At 34.8% G+C, this 24,599-nt stretch overlaps 1 protein-coding gene across 1 annotated transcript in view; it reads left to right on the plus strand.

Moving 5' to 3' along the window:
* LOC100120658 (S-adenosylmethionine decarboxylase proenzyme) overlaps positions 1 to 24,599 on the plus strand; it is a 231,299-nt gene that overhangs the window by 53,776 nt on the left and 152,924 nt on the right. The window lies entirely within an intron of this gene.

Below are 24,599 nucleotides of genomic sequence, written 5' to 3' on the forward strand. Positions count from 1 at the left end.
TTGACAACAATATTGAAAAAAAAAACAGGATAATACTGTATAAGCACCGCCAGGCATTACGAACGCGAAGCGCGAGCGTTTTGCCTACCTTGCATCGCGAAGCGATGCAATGCGGCAAGCCAACGCGGCCGTAAGGCAGCGCGTGGCGCGCTAGTTTTTTATCGATCGTAATTAAAAAGATTATTAATCTATTTCATATAGTTTGTCTTACCTATTTTTAAGTATGAAAAAATATTCATCTATGATGTCTCGTAAAAGGTTGTGATGTCCGATATTCTTGCAATTAATAGAAAAAGAAATAATCGAAAATTATGTTTTCTATTCTTCCAACGTTAGCTAACTTTATTATGTTGTTAACCGACTTTCACGTCGAGGACGTGTTGGTAAGGTACATTTTTCGAAAGTCATATGTATTTTTTTCTTTTATTTTATTAATTTTCAGCGCATCCTTTTATTAAAATGCTGCAGCTGTTTTATGTTATTTCATATTATGGTATTCAACGCATGCATTTTTTTTGTAGGCATCGTATGAAATTTTCTATTATGATTTTCAGCACATGCATTTATCTTGAAATGCTGCAGCCGTTTCACAAAATTTACTTTTAAGTATTTCAGCTTATCCATTTATGAAAATGCTGCAGCCGTTCTATGAAATTTTCTATTATGGTTTTTGCTATTAAAAACTATTTGCAGACTATATATACAGCAATGTTACAAAATGCAAAGTATACTTGAACACAATTCCTTTTTTATATATATATATATATATATATATATATATATATGTGGGACGTTTCACGTCAACCGGACCGTCAGTGCACCCAAAATTTGGGTTAACCTAACAAGACGTTTGAGGTCTCAAAATGATCGTCTGGTCAAGGGCTTTTGAAAAAGTTCTGGCCTTTTCAAAAATCCAATGTGGCGCATAAAATATGGAGCCTGAAACCCACGTTTTCATAGCACATTCAACAAAAACAATAGTAAAAATGTTGTAATTTGTGAAATATCCCACCAAAAAGCATGTACAACTCATGATAGGACATATTATAAAATCGTAAAAACAATGACAGTTGAAACTCTACGTATAATTAATTATGCTTTCTTTCATAGCATAATAAGTTATGGCATTATAGCTTGGGGAGGAGCATATCAAAACAACTTAAATATTCTACAGAACTTACAAAAAATACTAAAAATAGTAAATAAAAATAATTTTGTAGTTCAGGACAATCCCCAAAAATAGAACAACATTTTTGCTTGGAGGCATTGAGACTACACTATGATGACCTTAAATATCAATTTCTTACGTCTGATAGTATAACAAGGAATAAAAGTATTATTATACCCAAAAATAATAAAAGAATTAGTGATAAGAATAGCTTTAAGAAAGCCGTAGTGATATTTAATGCGCTTCCTAATAAAGTAAAATCTGTAAATATAGAAAAACATACCCTGGTAGAAACGTTCGCGAACCATTCGCCAACGGCTGGCCAATTTTATGAAGTTTGAACAACAGTTCCAGCAGCCATTGGCCAAAAAACGCGTTTATTTCGTCAGGCTTTTACACTATCCATTGGGCAACGGTTGTCCAATTTTGAAACTCGTACAAAAAGATAATAAATCATCGATGCCTGCTCAAATAATTTACTAATATGACTCTATTATTAATAAACACGCATTAGATCGAACAATAATATGGTTTTGACATCGTAGAACTAGATTTTAAGTGAGTAAAAACTTTCATTAAATTTTGGGGTTATGTGAAAAGGTGTACGCACAAGTCGCCACGAGTGACTATAGTGCACATGCGCGGCATCAGCTGCAGAGCGCATGTTTGTTAATACACACAGAGCAGGCTTCTAATAGATAAAATTGGTTGGGCAGCGGTTGGCCAACGCCATGGGCCAACCGTTGGAGAATAGGCCATCGTGGTTGGCTTATTTTCTACCAGGGTGCTTTAATTTCTTTATGTATATATATTTTTATTTTTATTTTATCTGTATACACCCTAGTCCTACGATCAGGTAACAATGTTTATCTCTGCGGATTTTCGGGTATTAGTTATACTAATATTCTGTAAAACGACTGGTTTCAATAAATAAATAAATCAATAAACACTTCTATATGTAAACCTCATTAGGGATCCAGCCTGGGTTAAATCCTACAAAAAACATCAAAATATTCGTTCAATAAAAAATTTTTCTTTTGACGTAAATTAAAAAACAAAAAATATCTACTGTAAATATTTACACTATACACTATTTCTACCGGGATATATATATGGGACGTTTCACGTCAACCGGACCATCAGTGCACCCAAAATTTGGGTTAACCTAACAAGACGCTTGAGGTCTCAAAATGATCGTCTGGTCAAGGGCTTTATACCTCCACCAAACCAATTTTACCGCAACAAATGATTTTTGATCAGTTTAAAGTATCGATATGGGGGTTTTCAGGGTCACTGAATCTTATTTTAACCTCGACATTTCAAAATTCGAAATGGTGGATCTAAAATGGCGGACATTATACCACCACCAAACCAATTTTACCGCAACAAATGATTTTAGATCAGTTTAAAGTATCGATATGGGGGTTTTCGGGGTCATTGAATCTTAGCTTGACCTCGAAATTTCAAATTTTAAAATGGTGGATCCAAAATGGCGGACATTATACCGCCACTAAACCAATTTTACCGCAACAAATGATTTTAGATCAATTTAAAGTATCGGTATGGGGGTTTGTGAGGTAAATGGTTATAAATGTATTATTGGAATCAGTATTTGTGCACATGAATCTTATATTTTTCCGGTCTATTAGATTTAGAATTATCTGTCTGCGGTTTTTGCACTTACATTTTTCTATTGTTCTGTGTATATGTATATGCCTGCGTGGATGAAAAAAATATATAATTTAGCCAAATGAATCAACCTTTAATGACATTTTGTGCACTCTTATCAATTCTGGCTCCTCGTTCGTGGAGTTTTTACTGGTGATAAATGGCTTTCGCCGATATCATAAATTACTCTGTTCCTAGGTTCATTGGCATTTGAGAAATGCATGACTTTCAACGTTTCATTATTTTCTGGGATAAATCCATGCCCCATTTGTATGTTTGTGACAGGTGGACAGTTTTTAAATCTCTTTGTTAGGAATTGACGAGTTTGTTGGTGATCTTTTTTTGGTGTATAAGAAAAATTTTATATTGAATGATCGCCCATTAGCCCATAAATAAAGAGCTTTAACATCTAGAATTGCTTTATTTCTTGCAGCTTGTAACCTCGCTCTTGTAGCTTCTCTCTTTACTATCGCTCCAACTCCATCGCAAATACCTTTTCCGTGTGCTGTTGCAAAACAGTGCCATTCAGCATCAACGCCAAAATCTCTCTTATGACTCATTAAACTACTCATTTGATAACGATTTTTAAAATGCTGTTTAGCACCATCAGTAGCATATATTACCATTTTTACTGTGGGACAAACCTTGCGAATTTCCGGTATAAGCTTTTGTTGCATTATGTATACTGCAGTGGCATCATGAGTAGTACAGTCGGACATAGATACTGTACTGAAATGCTTTAACTTGCCTTCAGATTTATAATAAACAACAGCAGGAAAAATCGTACTTTGATCATTATTAAAATAAAATGCATGTGCAGCATCTTGGGCTGTAAAAGCATAGTTCTCAGCAAAATCCAATTGAGCAAGAACCTATTCATCTGAAAGATTATTTTTCTTCCCAGAAATAAACTTTGATTGTTCCTTAGCAATGAAGTGATGAGGTATCAACTTTTCTAGGTTAGAACATAAAGTTTCAATAAATTCTTGCGATGTTAGGCATTGTTTTATCAAAGTGTATCTATCGGTTGATTGCCACGTGCTGAAGATGACTTGATCAATATTGTGCTCATCCATAATGTTCTCAACGTAATTAGAAAACTTTTGAATGTCCGGACAAAATTTGCATTCATTCAAATAACAACTTGGTTTGGGATCCTCACATAGAACGAAATTCAAACAATCTTTATAATTCTTCAGAATATTGTTTGAGATTTTTTCTATATTTACTGCGTCAATCATCACCTTGAAATTTTGGTGTATCGTACATACACATACATTGTGTGTACCAGAGGATCCTGCAAAGACACAACATTTTGGTCTCAGTTCCGAAAACTTGGTAAGCCCAATCGGATGTTCAGGAAACTGTTCTTTAAATTGATTATGAAGGTTCTTAATATCAGTAAGTAATAATCTTTTCTGCACTTTTATTTTTTCACCATATAAATAAATACTGACGGTATCTTTTTTATTTGGCATAATTCTGCTGTTAAGATCATTTTCGCAAAAATCTTCAACTTTCTGAGTAGTTTCTGCAGGTAATGTTTTTCCACGTTTTGCAACAGGAGAAGCCAAAACTCCATCTGATTCTCTTAACTGTTTTGCTTTACGAGCCATTCTGTGAGACACACCAAATTGGTTCATAATTTTACGTATTGCCCAGTGTTCGGGCAACATAGTAAGAATACTGACACGTAATGGATCGTTCTCCGGCAGGGATTGGAATTTGTTTTTAAGTCCAGTTAAAATAGCTGTAAGATCATCTTGCATAGGTGCATCCGTGTTTGAAACCTAAGGTGAGTCAGTCTCTGATTCAAAATCAACACTCATACTGACGTTTGGAGATGACAAATCATTTAGTTTGTAAAAGGATTTTCTACATGTATCACAAATCAGTGAAGATGTTGGATAATCAGGATAGACATCTTGAAATTCTTTGGAGATCTTCCTAAGAGATTTGCTGTGTCCTGTATTAATATCAAATGGATTAACGCATCTATCGATACGATATTTTTTCGCAGGAGAAGACATTGTTGTAGGATATGAGAAAGCACAACCAAACAAACAAAATTTTAGAAATAACAAAATTACGGCTAGTACAGTTGAACAAGGAGTTGCCGATAAAGTAAGACTTACTCAACAAGTGCCTTAAAAAGGATGTTGAAGAAGAAGTCGCCAATGTATCTATTAATGTACCTATTAACTATCCTAAAAAGGACTGTTGGAGAAAAAGTTGCCTATGAATAAAGCCGTTGATGGACTTGCTCACGAACTATCCTGAAAAAGACTGTTGAAGAAAATGTCGCCGATGAAGAAAGCATTCCTTGAAGAAAATATTCCTTTCTATGGGTTGCTAAACGTGGGAAGGGGTTGGGGGTGTAGGTAAAAAAGAGGGATGAAATAAATCACTTGAAAGCAATAAATTCCTTTGCCACAAAACAATTTTATTTGCTGAAGTCTTTGCACAAGTTGTCATTGGATGCGAGCCGTGTACTTGCAGCATTAGGCTGTTGGAAGAGGGGCGAGGTACAGCGCTGGACCCGGCCTCCTTATGTGCCCTCCGCGACGCTACTTGACTTGTGGGTGATGCGCAGCCGCCTAGCGGCGCGCCGCGGTGATAAGCGCTGCAGCGTGCGTGGCGTGTTCGGCGGGTTGCGCGTTAGCAGGGGCTTTTCGCGAGATAGCCTGCGGGTGGGTTATGACAAATATCCGCCAGTTTATATTGGCCATATTGAATTTTGAAATTTCGAGGTTAAAATAAGATTCAGCGGCCCCTTAAACTCCCATACCGATACTTTAAATTGATATAAAATCATTTGTTGCGGTAAAATTGGTTTAGTGGCGGTATAATGTCCGCCATTTTGGATCCACCATTTTAAATTTTGAAATTTCGAGGTCAAGCTAAGATTCAATGACCCCGAAAACCCCCATATCGATACTTTAAACTGATCTAAAATCATTTGTTGCGGTAAAATTGGTTTGGTGGTGGTATAATGTCCGCCATTTTGGATCCACCATTTCGAATTTTGAAATGTCGAGGTTAAAATAAGATTCAGTGACCCTGAAAACCCCCATATCGATACTTTAAACTGATCAAAAATCATTTGTTGCGGTAAAATGGGTTTGGTGGAGGTATAATGTCCACCATTTTGATTCCGCCATTTTTGATTTTGGAATTCCGTCAGCATTGTCAATAATATGTCCTATCATGAGTTGTACATTCTTTTTGGTGGGATATTTCACAAATTAGAACATTTTTACTATTGTTTTTGTTGAATGTGCTATGAAAACGTGGGTTTCAGGCTCCACATTTTATGCGCCACATTGGATTTTTGAAAAGGCCAGAACTTTTTCAAAAGCCCTTGACCAGATGATCATTTTGAGACCTCAAGCGTCTTGTTAGGTTAACCCAAATTTTGGGTGCACTGATGGTCCGGTTGACGTGAAACGTCCCATATATACAGGGTGAGTCATTTTAATCTTTAATCTCAATTATCTCGTTGGCAAAACATGCCAGCGAAAAAAGTTTCGGATAAAAGTTTTAGGATTTTTCCCTGGCTATCTGATGATGACCTTGACAATGTCATTGAGCGTGATCTTCAAGGTCATTTGAAGGTCAAGTCGATTTTTTCAAATAGAAACCCCTACTTTTGGCACCAGAAATGGAAAGAGCGGGAAATTTTACGTTTGAATATGACCTTGCCTTGACCTTGAATTCAATGGCCAAGGTCATAGGTCATGCTGATAACAGTACAACTGGTTAGCTGAACTCGAATGCATTCAAGGAGAAAATGTTACCCACAAAAGTTTTCAGTTTTCTCCCCGGCTGACGAATGGTCATCTTGACCCTGTCGTTAAACAGGATCTTCAAGGGCATTTCAAGGTCAAGTTGATTTTTTGAAATGGAAACCCCTACTTTTAGCCCCATAAATGAAAAGAGAGTGACATGCGTTCAAAAATGAAAAAATTTTCAAGATTTCCAGAAATTTTCAATATTTTCTAAAATTTTCGAATTTTTTGTTTTCAAAAATTTTCAAAGTCATTCCAGTATTTTGTATTAGTGTCAATTTTCAAAATTCTTGATGTAGTTAAGTCATTCCATTATTTTGTATTAGTGTCAATTTTTGAGAGTGAACTACTCTTAACAGTTATGTAGATAGCAAATTAGTGCAGAAAAGCTTAATCGTGTTTTTTACTTCTTGTAAATCGATAATTATTATTGAAAAAAATCTGTTTTCCTGTTTACTGGTCTGTAACAAATTATTTTGATTTTGATCACGGCTGATTATGGTCCCAACGAAATCGTTGATATGATCATGATTTTGGGAGAAAGTCGAAATAATTATGCAGCAGCTACCAGACTTTATGCTGAACGCTATCCCAATAGGAGACACCCAAGTAATGTTACTATTCAAACCTTAACTCAGAGAGCTCGAAATGGAGCTTTTGTTCGTCAACGCCGTCATCATGAATACGACGAAAACGATCCTCGTGTTATTACCATTCTAGCGATTATTCATCTTCATCCTCACTGTTAGTGTGAGGTATGTGAGAATTAGTACTCGACAAATAGAAAGAGAAATAGGTATACCTCAATCAACAGCATCCCGAATATTGAGAGCGAGAAGATATCATCCTTATCACATAACATTAACTCAACAGTTAACTCCAAATGATATGATTTTGCGAGTACGTTTTTGTCGATGGGCAATACGAATGATTCAACAAGATCAAGACTTTTTCAGGCACGTTCTTTTTTCAGATGAATCAACATTCAGAAACACTGGAGAATTGAATAGACATAATTGCCATTATTGGTCAGATGAAAATCCTCATTGGTTCAGGCCCATAGACAATCAACACCGCTGGAGTGTTATGGTCTGGTGTGGAATCATCAATGGCTATTTGATTGATCCTTATTTCTTTGAAGAGAACGTGAATGGGGTAAACTTTTTGAGATTACTTCGAGACATTTTACCTGAATTACTAGAAAATGTAGACCTAGCCACAAGGCTAAGAATGTGGATCCAATTAGATGGAGCACCACCACATTATGCACGCATTGTTCGTGATTATTTAAACACCCGCTACAATGGCAGGTGGATTGGGCGAGGTGGCCCAGTTGCCTGGCCCCCTCGTTCACCTGATTTAACCCCTCCCGATTTTTACTTATGGGGATATCTTAAGAATGTTGTTTATGCTCAACGGCCAACAACGCGAGATAATATGATCGAACGCATTCGTAGAGCTTGTGCAGCAATCCCTCGAGATGTTCTACTTAGAACCATAAGACAATTCAGAGCTCGACTTGATCTTTGCATCCAACAAAACGGCGGTAATTTCGAACAATTAATCAATGGTTAACTCCAGTTAACATTCCATAAAAATACCAAAATATAACAAAAAGGGAAAAAAAACAAATAAAAAAAAATACAAAAAAAATAAAACAAAAAACAAAAAATGGGATGCTAAATACTTTTGACAACCTCCTCGATGGTGCATCCTGGGTTCGGCTGATGTCAAAGGTAATTTCCGGACAAAAGATGATTTGTTTCCAAAATCACGTGTTCGAACGTAAAATATCCCGCTCTTTCCATTTCTGGTGCCAAAAGTAGGGGTTTCTATTTGAAAAAATCGACTTGACCTTCAAATGACCTTGAATGTCATGCTCAATGACATTGTCAAGGTCATCATCAGATAGCCAGGGAAAAATCCTAAAACTTTTACCCGAAACTTTTTTCGCTGGCATGCTTTGCCAACGAGATAATTGAGATTAAAGATTAAAATGACTCACCCTGTATATCCCGGTAGAAGTAGTGTATAGTGTAAATATTTACAGTAGATATTTTTTGTTTTTTAATTTACGTCAAAAGAAAAATTTTTTATTGAACGAATATTTTGATGTTTTTTGTAGGATTTAACCCAGGCTGGATCCCTAATGAGGTTTACATATAGAAGTGTTTATTGATTTATTTATTTATTGAAACCAGTCGTTTTACAGAATATTAGTATAACTAATACCCGAAAATCCGCAGAGATAAACATTGTTACCTGATCGTAGGACTAGGGTGTATACAGATAAAATAAAAATAAAAATATATATACATAAAGAAATTAAAGCACCCTGGTAGAAAATAAGCCAACCACGATGGCCTATTCTCCAACGGTTGGCCCATGGCGTTGGCCAACCGCTGCCCAACCAATTTTATCTATTAGAAGCCTGCTCTGTGTGTATTAACAAACATGCGCTCTGCAGCTGATGCCGCGCATGTGCACTATAGTCACTCGTGGCGACTTGTGCGTACACCTTTTCACATAACCCCAAAATTTAATGAAAGTTTTTACTCACTTAAAATCTAGTTCTACGATGTCAAAACCATATTATTGTTCGATCTAATGCGTGTTTATTAATAATAGAGTCATATTAGTAAATTATTTGAGCAGGCATCGATGATTTATTATCTTTTTGTACGAGTTTCAAAATTGGACAACCGTTGCCCAATGGATAGTGTAAAAGCCTGACGAAATAAACGCGTTTTTTGGCCAATGGCTGCTGGAACTGTTGGTCAAACTTCATAAAATTGGCCAGCCGTTGGCGAATGGTTCGCGAACGTTTCTACCAGGGTACTTAAATAATAAATTCTTACAAACTAAAAAACAGTGTATCAATATATCTTTTTTAACAATTAGTAATAGTACAATTATAATTGTATGTTCGCGAGATCATTTTAAGCTATCACTACTAACAGTTAAGTTTAATCCAACTTTCAATCTTATTATTTTACGAATGTTTTTCTATATTTACAGATTTTACTTTATTAGGAAGCGCATTAAATATCACTACGGCTTTCTTAAAGCTATTCTTATCACTAATTCTTTTATTATTTTTGGGTATAATAATACTTTTATTCCTTGTTATACTATCAGACGTAAGAAATTGATATTTAAGGTCATCATAGTGTAGTCTCAATGCCTCCAAGCAAAAATGTTGTTCTATTTTTGGGGATTGTCCTGAACTACAAAATTATTTTTATTTACTATTTTTAGTATTTTTTGTAAGTTCTGTAGAATATTTAAGTTGTTTTGATATGCTCCTCCCCAAGCTATAATGCCATAACTTATTATGCTATGAAAGAAAGCATAATTAATTATACGTAGAGTTTCAACTGTCATTGTTTTTACGATTTTATAAAATATATACACCAGATATTTTGTAACTATGTATTGAATGTGCTTGTTCCATTTTAAATTGTAATCGATGACGATCCCGAAATATTTAATGCTTTCGACCCTGTTAATTGTTTTGTCTCTTATTTTAATATTTGTTTGCGCTGGTACACTATCGACGTAACTGCCGAAACGCCACCTTTCTTAAGTTTTAAATTATTGATTATAGTTGTTACTTCTGTCGAATTCGTTGGTTTCAGAAAAATGGAATTTGCATTCAATTTAGGTAGTTCAAGTTCAGCATTATTAGGTTTCCATTAATATCACTCAATTTACGGCCTATCTCACAGAAAAATTTGTTCATGTTATAGTTATTTTAGGCTTTTTTCGGAGTGGCTTTGGAAAACTGGTTATCTCTGAATACGACAGACTTTTTGAGGTCCTCTCGTTTGGCGTTATTTGCAGTTTTTCTTTTAAAAGAGTTGTTTTCATTTAGTTCACTTACTAATTGTTTCAGTAGAAAATTTTCGTTCTTGACAAGTTTGTATTTTTCTTCAATATAGATTTCAAGCGAATCTTGTGCTGTACTTAATACACTTGGTAAAAGTTTACTCCTTATTTCTTCTGATTTGCTCAGTTTTATTTGAGCAATCAACAATCCCGCTGCGTTATTTAGACTTTCCTCATCAATTTTTGAGGTTAGGTCTCTGCTGCCATGCCCTGGACAGATTATTAGACTTGCACTAATAATTTTAAACTCAATTGATTTTTCAGCTGGATAATTACGACGATACGCTGCATCGCAAATGACACAAACTAGTGTCGTAGTTGTTTTTAGCGTGTGACAAGCAAAATTACTAGCGCACTTGTCGGGAGGCATCCGCTCTCCCGCCATGTTGGATTGTATGATATAAAACATTGAAACAGAAGAAGAAACTCTGAACGTAGGAGTTAAAATTCCACCTTCCCGGTTTCTCCGGATCTGCTCTAATAAATTACTTAAAATTAAAGTGGTGTATAGCACTAACAACCTTCGATAATCATGAATTTTTTAAAAAATACAAGATGATAAAAAATGAAAACTTACCTCTGAAATAGCTAGTCAGTGAATCGCAGAAAACTTATATATGTAGAAATAACAAGTTTTCCAAAACCACTGCAAAAAAGTGCCTAAGATAACCGCGAAAAAAGTAAGCAACTAAGCTGTGGACTTCAAAAAGAAAGTAATAGAATGCTTACTAACCGAAAAGATGATCCAAACAAAAAATTTGTACGTTAATAGAAAAGAAGAACTAATTATCAACTGCTTAAACATTGGTAGTAGATGTGTAGACACATTTTTGTACACGAGGGAAATGTGTAGGCTGAGGTACAAGATAATGTACATGTTTATATGTTGGTAGCCCAGTTGACATTTCTGGAGAATGTCAGGTAGAAAACGTCTGTATAAAATCTTAATGCAAACCTACATGCAGTACGCACGTTAATGTATAAAACACCTAGCAGAAAATTCTACAAATAATTCGCGCAGTTCAAACATCCTTTTTCAGAAAGAATGTGCAGATATTTCTGAAGAGCAATCTGCAGAGATTTTTACAGAGGTTCCTGCATACGTTTATAGCCAGAGCTAGAAATATTGACACTGTAGCAATATATATTTTCACCTGCATAGTGATGTGCGCAAATTTATGCATGACTTTGTGCAGAAGGTCATGCAACTGACTTTCAATAAAAATTGATTATAAATTTTTAAAAAATTAATTGCAAAGGTATAAAATTAATTGTTTTTGCGTTTCTACATTTCGTTTCTAAATTATCATTTCTTATTGCTTAATGAATAAAATTTCCATGACATGTGTAATTTCTATATTTTGTTTGCATAATCATGTTAAATTATATTTTTTAATTATATTTATAAATATGTCGAATTACTAATAGACAACGTCATACATCAAATGAAACGGGCATGTTATTGGCATGAATGCTAGTACGGAATACATCAAACTCGCCTAACCTTTTACTTTGGGTAAGATCTTAAACTGAAACTAAATTATAGAACTCAAAAATCAATTTCGCAAATCTCTTTCGTAAAAGAACATCTCTTTATGACACTCGCTACACTCGTGCGCTAACCTCACGCCGTGCAAAAAAGTGCTACTTAGGTCACATGTATCGTAATGCACTATATCAATTATTCTAATAACTTCTAAACTATGAATTAAAAGTATATGATTGAACATGTTTTTTGGAAATGTTAGCAATTTAAAATCCGTCTAATCCTAAATTTAAAATATGCGCGAAAAAATCTAAAGTGTTGCTGCTTATTGGCAAGTGCTATACCTTTGTGATCTATGATTTTTCCAAGCTCTTTAATAAAGGTCGTATTTGAAAATGCGTTATCTAGCGTTATGCCTTGAATTCAGATTACCACTGATGCATTTTGTACTAAAACGCATTGCAATGGTTTTCCAGAAAATTGTTTATAACAAATAATTTGAAATTTTTTGTACACTTCACCCTCGAAATTTGGATTCAGCAGGCAAAAATACATTAGAAAAACCTGGATGGAGTCGTTCCGTTTGAAAAGGCTACGGGAACCTAGCTTGCCACCGCTAGGTTTCCGTAGCTATAAGAGGTTAAGTTTGAGGTTTTATGAATAAGTGTGTAGCCACATCACAAATAAAATCTCCGGATTATCGTTTCAGAGTCCGCCTCGCATTCTTATAAGTTGAAAATCCCGAATAACTACGCTGCACGCGCTCAAGCTCGAGTTAAGCATTTTCCTTTCTGCTGCAGTGCAAATTTGGAATCAACAAGTTGTTTTGATTTTCAATGATATTAAATACATGTAAATATATGAAATTCTCTGGATAGTATTTACGTTATGGTGCAGTAATAGTGTCGCATTAGTGTCGGCACTGTGTCAGTGCATCTATAGGCGCTGCATGATGATAAACTCCGACGGGTTATTGGAATTTGCTTCCTCCTAAGAGGAAGCTTTGTAATAGTAAAATGTTCAGTTTCGCTGAAACTTCGTAGAAACGCATTTGGAGGTGTTTGGAGTACGAATCATGCGTTTTTAGAAAATGTCTGTGCGGATGGCTGTGTGTGTGTGTGCGTGTATGTACGTATACCGTCACAATTCTGGAACCACGCAATCGATCGTAATAAAATTTGGCATGCATATATGTTTTCCGATTCTGAATTTGGGAAATTTTTTTATGATTCTGACCATTTTATGGCAATGTTATAGCCATTTTTTGATTTTTGAAAAAATATTTTTGCTTTTTTTTTTGATAATAATAATTTCAAACTAAAAATTTAAAACTAAAAAAATGGGATTTCTATGTCGTACGATTACGGGAGTAAAAAGGCTTTAATTAAGTTGAAATTTTGGGAAAATATCGATCTTTTTATCGCCTCGGCTAGGTTATTTTTGCAGCTTATAAAACCGTTTAGTTTAAAAGATATCAGGATTCAAATTCTTTATCTCTCACCATGTATACCCTGGATAACTGCAAATTACTATTTCTGTTAAACCTGATAACTCGCTAACTAAAGTTTAGAATGTTTTAAGACAATTCCTGATTTTATGAGCTTATAAGGACCCTATGTAAAATAATGTGCTCCTCATGTAAAATAATTAAGATTGAAAGTATTTTAAAAATCATTAATATACTGTATATTTGAACAATATTTTATCTATTTGAATTACAACATTTGTTGGAGGAAGCTACGTGCCAAAGAATTGGTAGCGATTTTTCGTATTTACGAAATAACTTAGAATTTGTATAGTTAATAGTTCTTATTAATCCCAATTATTTTTATTTAATAATGATTCGGCTAACCTGTTAATAACTTTAAAGTTTTCATAAAATATTGACTAAAATTAAACTTGAAATATTTATAAATCTGATAAAGCTAGCGAGTAGCTCGAAGAAAGGTATAAAGTAGTACACTTATCTCACATAGATTGATAGATTCATATGAAAATAGGAATTAGGATAACAAGAAAATCCAACTTTTTAATTTGATTTGTGTCTTCTTTTTAGTTAAGGCGGTCTGCAAAATTCTAAGCTTCCTTGTAGCACCGTTTTTTGTTTTTGATAATTGAGTTTCTTCTCAGAAAATAATTTGTAAAATAACTTTATATTCATGCAGTAAGTAACTCCTATCATTCTTAATTATCATGCTTGTTTTTAGAAGTTTCACAGTGTAGTTATAACGCTTTCAATAACTTTTACTTTTTGGGGTATGACAGAGAGCGAAACCAATGATCTAATTTATCCACAATGAAAAGATAATAAATATTTTTCATTTCCAGATACATATTTACTGTTTTACATTGATTAACTCTTTCAATAAAGTTATTACAAAAAAAAAACAAAATTAAATTTCTAAATTAAAATATTGCTATAAAATAAAAAACAGACTTTTCCATTATGCTACAGTAAAGATGAAAAGATCGATTAACAACATATATTGGAAGTTTCAGGTATATACAATAACACTATCAAGATGCAATGGCTGTTATATGATATACTAGGGAATCTAAGTGCGCTTCGCGCCCTCCTTATCATGTTATAATTAGAATTTAAATTTTGCCGCCTGCCGAGCACCAACAGTTTGAAGCGTTTGTAGGTTATGTAAAAAAATTCTTATTTTTAATTAGCGTTCCTAAATTCTTGTACCGGGCAACCAATTATCAATTAAATGCTTCATAACAAAGCCCATCGCTTTTTTAAGAGAGGAATGTGCCGTACCAGATTTATATATAACCGTTACACGTAATCCAAAATAGAAAAAATTGAAATAGTTTTGATGAAATTTCCGAAGAATGGAAATCTAAAATGTGTATCTGAGTTTTCATATAAAAAAGGGAAAAATAAAAAACTGTACATTTTGAATGCCATTAGTAATAGAAGTTCTACGTCAATTCAGTAATTTTACTTTTAGTAACGCATTTTCTTTTTATTTTCTCAACTATTCGACAAACATTTAATTTTTGACTATTTTCATAATTTAGAAATTTTATAAAATAAAATTAGGCTTTTTTATTTTACTAACAAGAAACTAATCATCGAATCATCAAAATAAAATTTGGGGGGGGGGGGGCGGATCCCCACCAGTGTGTGTGTGTGTAATCTAAAATCGTTTTGACCTTCTATTGATAATATGTGCAAGTTCAAATGTTTGCCAGACTGCATATTTAGTGGTGATTTAGTTGCAAATCATGGAGTCTTTACTGTTAATTAACTTTCCTCTTACATTAACCATATATATAAAGACTATCAATTATCACGTGCTCCGAGATTAGCAACTGAACCATTTCTTGATAATAAGGTCATAGGTTATGAAGTCATTGAACGAATGATTTGTAATATTGAAGAAAACGATACTAATTTAAGTCCAGGCCTAATACCCAATTCGATATTAATAAAACTGTTACGCAAGCGTAAATCGCATTTTCTACCCACTGTATAAAAAAATATCGTTTGGTACAAGTGCTCAAAATTTGATTCTATACTAGTATGAGGTTTGCGCACTTGTATCGAAATATGCTATTCTGTTCAAAGTCATGACGATATACTCAAGGATTATACTCCAATGTCATGACGATATACTCCATTGCACTAGAAGCACACACGGATCCGCAAACATTTTTCTGTTCATTTGGGGGCATACTGGATTAGTAAAAAAATGTTGGCCGAGATTTAAAAAAATGTTTACGGGTTAACGGAGAATAGCCCTCTTATGCACTTGTTTTAAGAAATATGCGGTGAACAACAAGGGACGAATGTACTTTTCCAGACTCGCCAATTGTTTTACTGCTCCTTCCGCTGCTCAAAGATGTCAAAATTTACTACCTCAATCCAATGCGCGCTTTGCGCGCTCAGTTTTCTTGAGGTTAGAAGTTTAAAATCGTAACTACATTCTGACCGGATATTCGTTTTTCAACCAATCAAATAGCTTCATTAACGGCTTTACAAAATCCGGTCATATCTTTTTTAAGAGAGGATTACAAATATTACAAAATATTATAAAGTGTTGAAAGAGGTTAAAAAATGTCCAAATACCTTCTATTATATTAAAGATAACCTTATTTTGGCGTTGTGATGTACTCCAGTTCTGCTGTCCCACGGAGTGACTGTTTTCATATTTTTTAATTGTTATATAATTAGAGTGACCTCTTTTGTAGTTCTTATCTCATTTGAAATGAATTTGAATTACAGTACGTTTACTTTTAGAAAAATATCATCTTAAGGGGAGGTGGGAGCTATAACTTCGCAAATCCGCCACGGGGTATTTAGTATTTCAAATGCCAAAAAAAAAACTAAAAGCCGTATTGGCATTTTCTTTCGGTAGAATGATTTACTTATCTCAAACCTATGGCGCTCTGCTCATTATATTGATGAAATTTGAAATTAAAAAAAGTTAATAAGTAAAATTGGTGTTTGAGGTTGGCGCTGTAATCACATAAACACGAGTAAACACCCGCTCGTATTTCACAACTTTTACGAAAACCATAAGTCCGATTGGTATTTTTTTCGGTAGATTGATTCACTAAACTTAACACTATGGCGCTCTGGTCTTGGTTTTTCATTGCAAGCTTTATTCAAAAAGTTATATGGAACAGAAAAACAGTGTTTTTAGCTCTCACATCCCCTTAAGGGTAAGAGTTACAGACCCGTCTCAGTCTCACAAATTGCTGAAGTGAACAGCGCCCCTCCACTGAAACCCGTAAAGCCGACATAGTCACACAAAGTTTTTAGCATAAAAAGTTCAAATAAGAAACTATATCGAATAATGACACTTTAGAATTTTAATTTCAAGAGACTGCGCCATATTTTTATATAAATAAAAGGAAAATACATAGCACAAAAACAAAAACGTTGGCAATCGGAGAAATCGAGGCCGAAAAAATCAAAACCATAATGCATAAATCCATCTACCTTATTCGCAGCGAGTTTCAATCAGAGTTCATTTAAAAAATACGTCAGCAAATCGGAGGAAGGCGAAATGAAATTAAAACCAAAATGCATAAATCCACGTACCCTATACGCAACTACTATTAATCGGAGTTTTTATTTAAAAAATATGTTTACAAACCAAAGGAAGGCGGAATAAAATCGAACGCAAAATGCATAAATACTTGCAATAAGAGTTTTATATTTAAAAAATATTTTGGCGAATCGAAGAAGGACGAACGAGATCGAGAATAAAATGAACACTAAAATGCATAAACCCATCTACCCTATACACAGCTACTTTTATAAAAGAATATCTGTTTTTGAAAAAGGTGTGGCAAATCAAAGAACAGCGTGCGAGAGCGGGCATAAACTAAAATACATAAAGGGTCTAGGCATTTTGGTTTCTATTTTATTTTCGCTACCGCTCGCTTTCCTCCAATTTTCCGACATATTTTTTAAATAAAAATACCTCCTATCAAAAGTAGCTGCGTATAGGGTAAGTAGGTTTATGCATTTTAATGCTCATTTTGTTCTCGATCTCGTTCGTCCTTCTTCGATTCGCCAAAATATTTTTTAAATAAAAAACTCTTATCGCAAAAGTTTATGCATTTTGGCTTTGATTTTATTCTGCCTTCCTCCGGTTTGCCAACATATTTTTTTATTAAGAAACTCTGATCATGATCATACTATTAGCAACCTATAGAGTAGTTAGGTTTATACATTTTGGTTTTTATTTTATTCCGCCTTCCTCCGATTTGCTGATGTATTTTTTAAATAAACTCTTCAATCGAAGCTCGCCGCATATAGGGTTGGTGGGTTTATGCATTATGGTTTTAATTTGTTTCCTCCCCGATTTCTTCGTTATGCCGATCTTTTGCTTCCTTCATAAGGAAGCCTTGTAATAGTAATTTTTGTAGTTTGCGTAAAAATGTGTAGAAAGTGTGTTATGTTGCATTTCTAGTCAAAAAATAGTATTTTTAGAAAATATCCGTACGAATGTATGTGTGTTTGTTCGAGTATTCCAGCTTCTACTTAAGGGGTCCAGCCTGGGTTAAATCCTACAAAAAAACAACAAAATATTCGTCCAATAAAAAATTTTTCTTTTGGCGTAAATTAAAAACCAAAAAATATCTACTGTAAATATTTACACTATACACTATTTCTACTGAGAAATATCATATATATACCATACAAAATCACTGACCAAAATTCATGACATTTTACTATATAAATAAGTGTTTATAGTCACTTGCCACGGCTTTATGAAAGGTCTGGACCGTCTTCTATACTGTACCCGGGTTTAAAATGTACCTTAAACATGCCCCCTCAGACCTAATGAAAGACATTTCTACAAAATATTAATTAAATATTATTATTCATACGTTGTATACGTAGCTAATAAATTTAATTAATATTTTTCACACTGTACTTGTTGCTAACAACATTTAATTAATATTTTTTAGAAATGTCTTTCATTAGGTCTGAGGGGGCATGTTTAAGGTACATTTTCAGCTTGGGTAGAGTAAAGAAGACGGTCCGGATCTTTCACAAAGCCGTGGCAAGTGACTAAAAACACTTATTTATATAGTATAATGTCATGAATTTTGGTCAGTGATTTTGTATGGTATATATATGATATTTCTCAGTAGAAATAGTGTATAGTGTAAATATTTACAGTAGATATTTTTTGTTTTTTAATTTACGTCAAAAGAAAAAATTTTTATTGGACGAATATTTTGTTGTTTTTTTTTGCAGGATTTAACCCAGGTTTGACCACTTAAGGGGACATAACACCTTTAAATCCTGAAAAAAGGAATTGTGAGTAAAATTGACAAAATTAAAGTAAATCATTCGTAATTTTTATAAGTGATATTTAGTATAAATACCATTAAGTTTACCGTGCTAAAACTTTAATTATCCCTGCTGGCCCATTGTGGTACTTCGTGCAAGGTTTCGTGAATTTTTTCACTGTCCGTAGGATTCCAAGTGAACGAATGGTTCTTTTGGGCTCAAATTCAATAAGGATATTTTGTACACCTGTAGTTTTAGTATGAATGCAGGAATTTTATTTTGAATGTTTAGAAATGTTTTATACACAAGAAGTGGCATTATAAGCGAAAAAATATAGTATTTTCATCGCCAAACCATTTCTTGGTTTACGCTTACCTGGTGACCTAAATGTTGTACTCGAGAAGAAGATTCGCCAGCATATCATAAGAGCTTAGCATTATCTAAACTTATGTTATAACTCTAAAATTTTTTTCGACACTCCGTGTAACACACATCATATAAAAATAAAGTTTAAAGTACGATTCGATACATAAGCTAAAATTTTATCTAAGCTTTGTGAGACCTTTTCACAAACGCTCACACCAGACTTATTTCACAAGTAATAAATAATAAATACACTAAAATGTGCATTTATTATTTAAATGCAATTCTAAACCAGTTTTTTGGACTCGTTTTCCGTAAACATGTCGCACAGTTTTTGCGCACGTCATGTTAAAAATTATAATTCAATTCATGTACAAAAAGTAAGTGTTCGTCGCACGAGAATCCATGCGGGAATCATTTACTTTGCGCACTCGTATTAACATATACTATTTGCACATGCGTTTGAGTGCTAAAAATGGCCCATTTCTGCTCTTGCGCGAGAATGTAATTATTTTGATCAATAAGAATCCAAAACAATAGTATGCTCAACTCATGTGATGCATTCGGTTTATTTTTGACTCGCATGCGGGATAAATTTCGAGATTCTCCCAATATTTAGGAATTCTAAAAAAATCTCTGGAATTCTCGAGACGAGACGGGATCTCGAAGTCTGCACCAGTTCGACTATTAAATTAGACTTGCAAATGACTTTTTGTAACACGTGCAGGATTTTCGCATTTTTTGGACCTAAAAAGCGGCCCTAAAAAATTAGCGCGCTAATTTTTTAAAGCCTACTTTACACTCTTAGTACACAATACACTATTATATCAAATTTTCAAAATTTTCCTCTGGTCGGTCCCTGGTAAAATATGATCTCAGCTTATTCTAATTATGAAAGAATCAACTTTAGGTATTTTGAGTGCATAAGACTATGCACTACTTTTAGTGCGTAGTCCAAAAGTCATTGAAAATATTCAAACTTAATAATATTGAAAAAGACGATTCAAGACTTAAAGTGTTTTTTAAGTTTTTTAATAGCTTTTGAATAATTAAGTCAATTTTAATGGTCTGACTGGTGCATAGTGAGTTTATTATTGGTAAATAAATAGAAACTGCTGTATCAACTACGATTCAAGTGCAAAGATTCATTTTCTAAAATAATTTATGCGTGTACCCAAAAGATGAAATCAATTACTTAACAATTATATCTCCTCTAAAAACCTTTCTAAAAGGTAAAATATTGGCGAGTAAAAATTTCTTTACAATAGTAGTGAAATCCCCAAAACAAACATAACAGATGTCAAGTAATTGTTTTTAATATTTTTTAGGTATACCCATGCAGGTACATTATTTTATAAAATATAACTATATTACCCTTGGAATTTCTAAAAACATATTCAATCATATACTTTTGATCCATAGTTCAGAAGTTAATAGGAAAATTTTTAAAATATTTGAATCTTGCGTCGTATATTCCCGTATTATGTGGTTTTAATTATTTAAATAGCTACTAAACTATGGAGTAGAAGTATATGATTGAATATGTTTTTGGAGATGCCAAGGGAGATGTAGATTTTATTTTATGTTTGTTTTGGGTATTCCACTACTTTTTATAGGAAACTTTTACTTGCCAATATTTTACCTTTTAGAAAGGTTTTTATGGTAGATTTCATCAGTTTTATAGAGACTATACATGTATTACATTATACGGTATAAACAGTAAAAATATTTAGAAAAAAGCTGTCTTCTTGCTGCAAGAAAATAAATATAAAACAACAGTAATATGCCGCGGATTGTGACGACAAAAAATTATAAAACACAATACCTAGTCACTAGCTACATTACATAACTGACTAATATTTATATCGATATATACCAAAAAATACGGAACGTACTACCTGAACTACGTAATCAGTATACAATTAAACACCACAACGCGATTTCCAATTAACAGTTACACGCACAAAAAAAAACGACAAGGCTCACATCCTGAATCTTGTCATCGGCCACCCTAATTACTTAAACATCGTCTTCAAACGATATTTCTACATAGACACCAAAAACTTTGAAGTGCACCACCTGGACCTCGTCAATGGTCACCCTTAATACTAAGACACCGTCTTCGATACCTAGAAATCAAAAAATACGGAGCGCAGGACCTGCACTTCGTCAATGGTTTACCTGGCTTCCTATCGTTACTACCCCGGATCGTAGAAAATACACTTCAAATGTTCAAATTTAAAAAATATCTGTAGTAATATAATTAAGAATAATATGTTGGAATTCAGGTATAAATAATATTATACTCAATATAATTAGACGACGTTGATACTGTCCAACCTGGAAACTAGGTATTTCGGAGGCCGTTACCGTCGTGGTATTCGTGTTAAGCGACCTCGTAAGCCGCTGAGTAACGAGTTTCGACTAATTATGTTACAAATTTCTACAAAACTCCAGAAGAGGATATTGATACTGTCCACCCTGGGCACTAGGTACCTCGGAGACCGTTGCTATCGCGATATTCATGTTTAACGATCCCAAAAACCCCTGAGCAACGAGTTTCGACTAATTATGTTACAAATTTACATAAAACTCTAGGAGACGACGTTGATACTGTCCACCCTGGAAACCAGGTACTTCGGAGACCGTTACCGTCCCGATATTCGCGTTCAGCGGCCCCAAAAACCCCTGATTAGCAAAACTGGACTCATTTCCATTAATATTTACCGAGTTGTAAATTTTGTATCTACTGTCTTTTCAAAGTGCATATTTTTTATGCAAAAATGCATTTTTTAAAGGTAACTGATTAATTTAGTTAACAAAGTTTGTGGATGCTCTCACGAATCAAACGCAAATAACTGCATTAAGATTCATCTTACTCCTCACAAAATCGACAGTTCATTGTTTTATTTCCAGGGATCCATTTTGACCTCGTCCTGCAGTTCTTTAAGGGGATATCGGAGCCAGAATGTCGGCAATGTAGGTACCTAATCTACCAAAATCATATTTATTGCAATAAATAAATAATAAAGCACGTATGGCCCAAAAAAGTTGTGTTCCGCGGTACCTATCATGATTATCAACAATATTAAGCCACCAAACTCACATTTACTAGTGTATTTTTTACAAACAATGAAAACTACGACGCGAGGTGGTGCGATGCCGTAGGATGGCATACGGATATCAGGATCGCTCAATACAGAAGAATAAAGCACTGCACATCACAAACTTTTGTGTTCCGCGGTGCCTATCACTGTTAGAAACATGTGTAGGCTTAAATTAACACTGATAAATAAACAATCACGGAAACAATGATAACTACGGCACGAGGTGGGACGACAAGAACGACGCCATGTCCGCCATGAAAGTAACTGGTAGCAGTACGTGGCTGTAGATGGCGCTTGCAATGTTTTTCCGTGCCAAAATATATAGTTATTATCTCTACACATAAATAAAATATTTATTCATAAATATAATATTAAAGTCATACCCTCAAATTTAATCATGTATATTATCTATAAAATAGTATTTTATGACGCAACAGTGATATTTTATAGCACAACAATCTCAAAATCGACAATGAAGTTGGCATTTTGAGGTTATAGTGTGCTATAAATGATATAATAAGTTACACTCGACCTCGCGATCAGTATTCAATATCATATGTAAGTAGATTTGGATTTTAGATTTAGATTGGTTTTATTTTTGTACATTATGTTGTACATATACATTATAGTAGTTTGGTGAAATAAAGATAATAATTGTTGTGTCAGGGTGTAAGTGTGAAAGTGAGTAATGGAATTAAGTGAGATGAGATGAAAGTGTGTTCATGAGATGAAATGTTTGCGTCATGTTTGTGTATTTTCCAAATTGAAAAAGTGATTTTTAGCCGCCTGTTTAAAGTGTGATATGGACAGGGTGTTATGTAGGTGAGATGGAAGGCTGTTCCAGAGGTAGGAAGCGCTGATGAAAAATGAGTTCTTCAGCGTCTCCGTCTTGAAGGGCGGGATGTCCAGGGGGGTCACCTCACCCCTCACAGGCCTGAGCGCGACGTGGAAATCAAAATAGGCTAATAAGTAAGAGGGTACTGAGGTGTTAAAGATTTTTCTAAGAAAACATGCCATAAAGTATTTCCTACGTCCGGCGGTGGTAAGCCATTGCCCAGCCCATTATCCTCTCGGCGTTAGCACTCATCCAGACAGAGCAGGAGTCGAGCTCCTCAAGGGGGCATTGGCAGTAGATTTGCAAGTCATCCGCGTAGATTAGATGGGATACATCTGAATCAAGGCAGAAGCCAATGTCATTGATGTACAACGCGAACAACAAGGGGCCCAAAACTGACCCCTGTGGGACACCGGTGTTTAGTGATAGGAATGTTGAGAGTTCGTTGTTGTCACCAATGACGGCCTGTTCTCTTCCGGAAAGGTAAGATGCAAGCCAGCGGATGACCTGCTTGGAGAAGCCGAAAGAGGATAGCTTTCCGAGCAGCCTGACGTGACACACTGTATCAAACGCCTTGCTGAAGTCAAATAGAAGTAGCAGAGTGACTTTCTTCCTGTCTATCCCAAGCCTGACATCATCAGTCAGCTTAATCAAGCCAGACTGCGTGCTGTGGCCAGTGCGAAAGCCAGTTTGGAAGTTGTCAAGGTAAAGCCTTGTTTCAAGATATTCAGAAATTTGCTTGTGCACCAGCCACTTCAGCGCCTTGGACAGGAAACAGAGGAGAGAGATCGGACGGTAGTCAGTTACAGCTGTTGGAGAGTTGACTTTATTTAGTGCTCTTACGAGCGATGATTTCCAGGCGGAGGGAAAGCGTGCCTCACTCAGAGACAGGTTGAAAATTTGACAGAGTAAGGAAGCGAGTATTGGCAGTGCTTTAGAAACTACAACCTGTGGGATGCCATCACTTGGTGTTAAAGTGTTAAGTGGCCTGGGTGTTAAAGTGTGTTACTGCAGCCGACACGTCCGATTCTGTGATTTCCCTGAAGATGAAGTGTTCAAGGAGGTCCAGACCCTCCAGGGTTCGCAGATACTCCTCAACAGATGGAGCTTGAGGATCATTTGAGATGGAACTAAAGTGTTTGTTGAGAGCATCTGGAGAGAACTAAGCAGGTGGAGAAGATTTAGAGGTAGTAATATCAAGATTTTAAAACTCTCTCTATATCTCTGCAACGTCGGTCAGAGTAGACAAGCGTGAATAATAGTAATTCAGCCTGGCCTCCTCGACCTGTCTATGAGCGTCGTCCCTTGCGATTCTATAAAAGTATAGGCCCCAAGGTAGTCAACTTCTGCGAAAGCGCCTGTAGAGTCTATTCCTTTCAGTTAAAAGGTCACGAAGAGCCGCGGTGAACCACGGGTGACGCTTACGTCCAGGTGTCACAGTCTTTAATGGGGCGAGATGATTTATGGCTTTCGTGATGTTGTTGTTAAGGATGGTAATGCATTCGTCAAGTGATGGCGTGGTGAAAGATG

Source organism: Nasonia vitripennis (genome assembly GCF_009193385.2).
Source record: "Nasonia vitripennis strain AsymCx chromosome 2 unlocalized genomic scaffold, Nvit_psr_1.1 chr2_random0001, whole genome shotgun sequence".
Classification (NCBI taxonomy): Eukaryota; Metazoa; Arthropoda; class Insecta; order Hymenoptera; family Pteromalidae; genus Nasonia; species Nasonia vitripennis.